Source organism: Sorex fumeus, unplaced genomic scaffold (genome assembly GCF_029834395.1).
Source record: "Sorex fumeus unplaced genomic scaffold, SorFum_2.1 ptg000070l, whole genome shotgun sequence".
In the NCBI taxonomy this organism is placed as follows: Eukaryota; Metazoa; Chordata; class Mammalia; order Eulipotyphla; family Soricidae; genus Sorex; species Sorex fumeus.
In genome coordinates, this window is record NW_026606127.1 from 12,435,065 (window position 1) to 12,442,943 (window position 7,879).

The window sequence follows — 7,879 nt, forward strand, 5'->3', positions numbered from 1 at the left end:
CCATAAAATATCTTTATGTAGGAAAACTCAGAATTCAGAAATATGACAAAAATGTGTAATTTGTCATGTGAGACTTGACTTTTCTCTTTCCTCTTAGGATCTAAAAACAAAAGTTGACTATTATCAAACTACTCTCATGTTAGGAAGAAAAAATCACATGAAATAATATTTGTAAAGATGACAAGCAGCTTTAACCTGGAATCTACTGACCACACAGATGAATCAAATCTCCTGATTCAAGTTAGAATATACCATTTTTTTTATTTTAACAGGCAACGCATACATGAACTTAAAAACCAGAACATAATAAAAAACATTGAAGATTCTGTGTCTTCCACCGCCCTAGATAAGCACTATTAGCTATTTATGGGGAGCATCATTTATTAAGCGTGTTTATACTCCAAATTGTCAAGTACCAAGTACTGTGTTCTAAGAAATAATAAGGAAAATATCCAGCAAGGATGGCTTTCTGATAAAGAGCTTTTCCTACTGGTAACCTATTGAAGGCATAGTATATTTTCTAGTCCTGACATTTATTGAAGTAAAATTCTTTGACTTGCTCTCAGTGGATTATTCTCAGCATATTTCATATATATTCTTTCTTTTTTGATGTTAAGTCTTTGGTTCTCTTCAACTTTATGTCCAAAGGTTTTCCCCTTCCTTGATAATCGAAGTCCCTATTCTTCTTTCTTTCTTTCTTTCTTTCTTTCTTTCTTTCTTTCTTTCTTTCTTTCTATCCTTCTTTCTTTCGTTCTTTCCTATTTTTTCTCCCTCATATTGTCTTGGTGTCGATTGGTCAATGTTTTATGAAAGTGATCCCAAACTTGCTTACCTTTGAGGGCTTGCCTCCCTAACGCTCAGCACTCCACACCTTCCACATGCCCCATATTTTCTTATTACCTGGTTTAAATAGAAAACTCAAAGATCAATGATTATTACTTTGTAATATCACTATATTCAAAATACTGATGTATAAATACAAGTGGAGAGACCATTACAGAGAACACATGCTAGTATATATTAACAGTTTTTCACAGCATCTATATTTTCTGTTTCTGTAAAAATACTTTTTCTGATTTACTTGTTTTCAGTGAATATCATGTAAAATTCACTATTAAAAGGAAAAAGAAACACAGAGAATCGACCCATATATATATATGCGTGTGTGTGTATGTGTGTTTGTGTATTTGAGCTCCTAAGTATGTCTAAAATAGAATGTAATCAATGAGGAAAAACACTTTGTATGTGAGAGAAAGTAAGCCAGTGTCTAAAATCACACAGCAAATGTCAAAGTCAAGCTAAAATGAGGCTTATCAAATTCGACTTGAATACTTTCTTTCATTACTACGTGCTGTTTTTCCTTGACTGCTAAGTTTAGGGATGATAAATCTAATGAAAAGCTTTGAAAAGTATTATTCCTTACCTGACATGGTCAGAGAAGAGGAAATACCGATGAAAGGTAGACGAGAAGAGGAGACGGTACGAGAGTACGTCTGAACACTGAAGCGGCTTAAGACCGCAAGTCTTCAGTAGAGACGACTGCTCACTGGTGATTGGTCATTGATCACTCGTCACTTGCCATGATGATTCAAATTTATTTACAAGCAACTACATGGGACCCCCAAGATTCTACCAGTTGGTGGTTGGTTTGTGGGAGAATGATGTCATAAAGTAGGCAGGTGAAAGGTCAGGCTAGCCAATCAGGAGGTCAGAATCCCAAGAAGAAGACCGGATTGGATAGAGAGCGGGGTAGAATGAAGCAGGCTAGGGAGATGGAATCCTACAAGCCGGTTATAACAGTTTCACCTTCGTCAGACTCTTGTGTTAGAAAAATACTCCCATTATACTCAAGAGTTTAGCTATTTCATTAACAAATCATGAAAATTACCTAATAATTGTTTATATTGCACTGTTAAAGAAACAACATTTGTTATTAATAGTATATTTTAGATAACGTTTACAGCACAGCAGGTTGGGCATTTGCCTTGCAGGAGGCCAATCCTGATTCCGATTCCTCTGCCCGGCAAGCTACCCAGAATATCTCGTCCAAATAGCAAGAGCCTGGCAAGCTACCCATGACCTATTCGATAGGCTAAAGCCAGTGACAACAAGTGTCACAATTTGCTGTAAGATGTTACTGGTTCCCGCTCGAGCAAATGGATGAACCGCGGGAGGACAGTGCTACAGTGCTATGATTGAAAAAATTGGTGGTTTCTTTCAATATGAGAACACTTACTAGGATAATTTGTAGATGAATCGAGATGTGTTAAAATGTAAATAAAATGAGAAGAAATAGTAAATGCACAGGTATCTTATTTGTACAAAACAAACAGTTGTTCTCAGTTTAAAACTGTAGAAGATAAAGAAAAACATATACTCATTTGTGTCAAAATTTTTCAACCTGAAAGAAAAGGATCAAAACCAATTTAAGTAATCAAAAAACAAGCAAAACCAACAAATACTGGCAATTAATATGATAGGCCAAGGATGAATGTTTTTAATAAATTAGTGCTGTTAAAAAATCAGTATTTAGCTATTAAACTTCAATAGTAAAAATAAGCATAAACCATGATCATATAATCTGTATTGAAAGAAGTGTAAATGACTGGTAAACGCAAGGGCAAGATACTCGCAGATGCCTACCAGGTTCTCTCAGAGTGAGAACTGGACAATAATTGTTGTTGTCTTATCAACAAAATCCAGTCTCTGTATCTTGGCCATTGATGGGATTACATGGCTCCAGGGGCAGTTCGTGGTTGTAACACTTAGCTACTAGGAGATGGGGGATCTGGTTGGAGGGGGCCCAGTCTTGATCTGAGCAGCCTTGGAGATCTCATCCCCAGGTTGCGCACACCTGGGTTCCTCTGTCAGATTCGTTCATGCATGAGGCTCCTTCAAGCTTGGGGAGAGTGGTCTAAAGCGTACCTATGGCTGGTTGCAGAGGTCTTCAGGTGCCAGGGCTCTGCTCGGCGCGGTGAGGGAAACTCAACACACCCCCTCCAAGGGACCCCGGTGAAGAAAGCCAGGTGCGGGGTCAGGAGACTGTCATTTTAGACATATTTGGAATTAAGTTTAGATCAAAAAGTACACATCATTCAAACTACGTATGTGCTTAGTAATAAATTACTGCACACTTGTTCAATCACCTAAGAAACCCCACTCTGCTCAGAGAACTAGGTTTTTAATTATAGGTCTGTTTTGCCCGTGTGTCATGGCTAAGAATCACTATCATTAGGTATGAAACTCACTATACACAAAGAAGAACACAGGCTGCTTTGAGTCATCTGTGATGTTAATTTGTGTTGGCCATTAAACTTCACTGAGACCCTTTTTTCTGTCCTTTACAGGAGCCTCATGAGTCTCAACTTCCGTTCAAGTTGAACTTATAATAATGTGGAATGAAATCATCAATATGCTCCTCACCTCTTCCTTCAGGAGAAAAATCCTACTTACATTCAAGGTGGTCAAAGTGCAGACAACACCATCCACCTTTTCCTGGAGATGTATGCGGGACTGAGGTGAGAACAGCAAAAGGCTCTAGTTTAATGGTATTAATGAAGGTTTCAGGGAAGTGCATTAAACAGGACTCATATAACATCGTCTAAAAGAATTATTTTGTAAAACTGATGCCTTGATTATGGTAAAAGATAATATGGTAAAAACAATATTTTTCTTTCTGGGACATTAAAGATCTAAATCTATCAAGCTGCTTTGAAATACTTTCCTTGATTAGGTACCACTCTCTGCCATAGGGTAAGTAAGGACAACACTCAAAGTAATCAGAAGAGAAAAATTAACTCCTACTAGGTTTGGTTACACATATACTAAAATTGAAATGATACAGAGATTATCATGGTCCTTGCACAGAGACGACATGCAAACTTGTAAAGAGCTCCATATTTTTGTTGCAAGAAGAACTAACGCGGCTAGTTTAAGCTAAGGCAATCCCCACAAGTACAAAAATTCTACATAAAGATAGCACAAATCCCCATAACAACAATCTCTCTCAATGTCTATGGACTAAATGTGCCAATTCAGAGGCACAGAATAGGAAGATGAATTAGAAAACTGAACCCAACATTCTGATGCCTGCAAGAAACACATCTGAGCAATCAAAGCAACCATGGGCTAAAAGTAAAAGGCTGGAAAACAAGTCTTCAAGAAAAGAACACCTCCACAAAGCTGGAGAAGCCATACTAGTATCAGACCACGTGGACTTCAGGCTAAAGGTTATAAGAGACAGTGAATGTCATTCTTCACGATCATGGGATCTTTACATCAGAAAGAACTCACCCTCCTCAATGTAGATGCTCAATGACAGACCAGCAAATTACTTAAAAACAACTTCTAATAGACTTAAAAAAAAACATTGATAGCAAAACAGTACTAGGTGGATATTTCAACACTACTTTGTCACTTCTCAATAGATCATACAGACTAAATCTCAGCAAGGAAATATTGTATTTAAGGGAAGTAATGAACAACCGTTGGCTTAGAGAAGAAATCAAAGAGGAAATAAAAAGGTTCCAGAAACAAATGAGAATGAGGACGCGAGCTAGCAGAACTTGTGGGACACAGCAAAAGCAGTGTTAAGAGGAAAGACTATAGCTCTGCCAGAATTCATCAGGAAGAAAGAAAGGGCCTACATGAATAAATTAGAGCTCAAGATTTTGGAAAATGACCAACAAAAGGAGTGCAAACTAGGCTGGAGCAAGGAAATAATAAAATTTGTAGTAGAAATCAATGAGCTAGAATCCCAAAATACAATCCAGAAGACCAATAAAAGCAAAAGCTTGTTATTTGAGAAAATAAACAAGATCAATAAACCTCTAGAAGCCTCTCAAAGAAACAGAAAGAATTCTAATAAATCGAATCAGAAATGCAAAGGGGGGTATCCTAATAGAAACTACAGAAATCCATAGGATCATCAGAGATTATTTTGAGAATCTTTGCAGCAGGAAATGAGAGAATCTTGAATAAATTGATAAATTAATGGTTTCCAATTACCTCCCAAGGCTGAACCAAGAAGATTTGGAATACTTGAACCTATCACTACCAAGGAAATTGAAATGATGGTCAAAATATCCCCCCAAACAGAATCCGTGGCCCATATGGATTCAATAGTGAAATATTTCAATCCTTTAAAGAGGAACTGCTGCCAACATTTTTCAAGATTTTCCAGGAAATTGAAGAAACAGAAATGCTCCCAAATAGTTTCTATGAGGCAAAGATCACCCTAATACTCAAAACAGACAGAGACACCACAAAAAATGAAAATTACAGACCTATTTCCTTGATGAATACAGATACACAGATTCTCAAGAAAATACCAGCAAAGAGAATCCAGAAACTCAACAAAAGATCACACACTATGACCAAGTAGGTTTATCTTGGGGATGCAAGGATGGCTTAACATTCTCTAGTCAATCAACAGAATACACCATCTCAATAAAATAAAGATAAAAGTCATGTCATCATATCGATAGATGTAGATAAAGCATGTGATGAGATCCAGCACCCATACATGATGAAAAACTCTCAACAAAATGGGAGTTGAAAGTACTTTCTTCAATCTAGTCAAAACAAACTACCACAAACCCACAGCAAGCATTATTCTCAACGGGGAGAAAACTAAAGGCTTGGAGCAGAAATCAATGAGCTAGAATCCCAGAATACAATTAGGCACAAAACAAGTTACCCACTCTCACCACACCTATTCAACATAGTACTTGAAGTACTTGCCATAGGATTTCGGTAAAAAGAAAAGATATCAAGGGCATCCATATAAAAAAGGAAGAACTCAAGCTTTTACTATTTGGAGATGACATGATACTATACTTGGAAAATCCCAAAGAATCTACAAAAAAGCTCCTGGGAACAATAGATTTGTTTCGTAAAGTAGCATATTACAAAATCAATATCCGGTAGTCCATGGCTTTCCCATATATTTCAAATGAAAGAGAAAAAAAGAGATAGAGAAAAACAATCCCATTCACAATAATACCTCAGAAAATCGAGTATATTAGAATCAACTAAAATGTTAAGGAACTATACTTTGGTACTATTGCGGCAACATGGGAAGCTGCCATTGTTGACAACATTGACGAGGAATACAATCCACTGGTTCAGCACCTCCATGAATGTGCGAGGAACGCCAAGAGAGAGATAGCCACAAAAAATTGCCTATCTTCGAAAACTCTTGAGCTAATTCGCCAGCATGGTTTGGCGCATGCCTCAGCTGACCGCAAGCTAACGTGTGAGCGTGCAAAGCAGTGCAGAGATGCGATCAAGGAAGACCTAAAAGAGAGAAGAGCAGAAGTACTGGTAGATGCGGCAGAAGCCAGGAAAAGTATTCGTAATGCCTGCCTGTCCTTCGCCAACTATAAGACCAAGATGACTGCCCTCCGACGTCCTGATGGATCCATCACATCCTCCAGAACGGCAGTGGAGAAGATTACCATGATTTCTACTCAAATCTCTTCAATAGCCATGTCCACTTGCCTACATACCAAATTCCACAGGATGGATATGTTGTTCCCAATGTTCTCCCTTCCGAAATCTGACACGCCATTTCGTTGGTAAAGAAACAAATAGCACTCGGCCCAGACAAGGTCAGACCTGAACACCTGAAGAACCTGCAGTCAGTACTTATCAATACACTGGCTCGGCTCTTCACTCGCTACCTGTCTGAATGCAAGTTTCCGTCCCAAAGGAAAACCAGCAGGACCGTACTACTGTTCAAGAAGGGAGACATCCATGGCATTGGCAACTATCGCCGGATCTGCCTATTGTCTGTCATCTACAAGTTGTTCACTGGAGTCATCCTAAATAGGATTGGCAGAACACTAGATGAAGGACAACCATGCAAGCAAGCAGGGTTCTGCAAAGGATTCAGCACCATCGACCATATCCACATGATAACCAAGCTCATTGAAGTTTCTCTGGAGTTCAAGATGCCGCTGTTTAACGTTCATTGATTTAAAGAAGGCCTTTGATTCTGTTGAGACGGAAGTGGTCATTGAAGCCCTAGCCAATCAGGGCATTCAAGACCAGTACATCAGGATCCTCCGTGAGCTGTATTACAGATTCACTAGCAGGATCTCACCATTCTACAAAGAAGTGATCGTTGATGTCAAGAGAGGGGTGTGGCAGGGTGATACCCTTTCACCGAAACTCTTCAGTGCCACCTTCGAGAACATCATGCGACGACTGGAATGGGAAGGAATGGGAATGAAGATAGATGGTCGGCAACTACACCACCTCCACTTTGCTGATGACATTGTTTTAATAACACCAAACATCGGCCAAGCGGCACAAATGCTGGCCAACTTTGACCGTGAGTGTGGAAAGGTAGGACTACAGCTGAATCTTAGGAAAATAATGTTTATGCGAAACAGCCTTGTTCCTGATGCCCCATTCACTCTCAATTGAAGGACTATCTCCGAATGCAACAGCTATGTGTACCTAGATCGAGAGGTCAACAAGACAAATGACCTGGCACCCGAGCTGTGCAGGAGGAAGAGAGCAGCTTGGAACGCCTTCAAAAACGTCAAAGAAATAACTAAGAGGAAGAAGAACCTCCGGCTCTGGGCACATCTCTTTGATTCCACTGTTCTTCCTGCATTAACATATGCCTCAGAGACCTGGGCCCTATGCAAACAAGATGAGAACAGTATTCAGGTCTCCCAAAGAAGAATTGAAAGAGCTATGCTTGGAATATCAGGTTTCACTCAAATGAGAGAGATAATCTGGAGTTCTGACATCCGTTGCCGATCAAGAATCAGGGACGCTGTCTCTTATGCCAAGGAGTCGAAAATCAGATGGGCTGGTCACGTAATGAGATTTAGAGACGACCGCTGGACTAGAGCTGTTACCGACT

The 7,879-nt window shown here is 39.2% G+C and overlaps 1 pseudogene; it reads left to right on the top strand.

Moving 5' to 3' along the window:
* Positions 1–3,807: 3,807 nt before the first annotated feature.
* LOC130037000 (uncharacterized) lies at positions 3,808–3,904 on the top strand (annotated as a pseudogene).
* Positions 3,905–7,879: the final 3,975 nt, after the last annotated feature.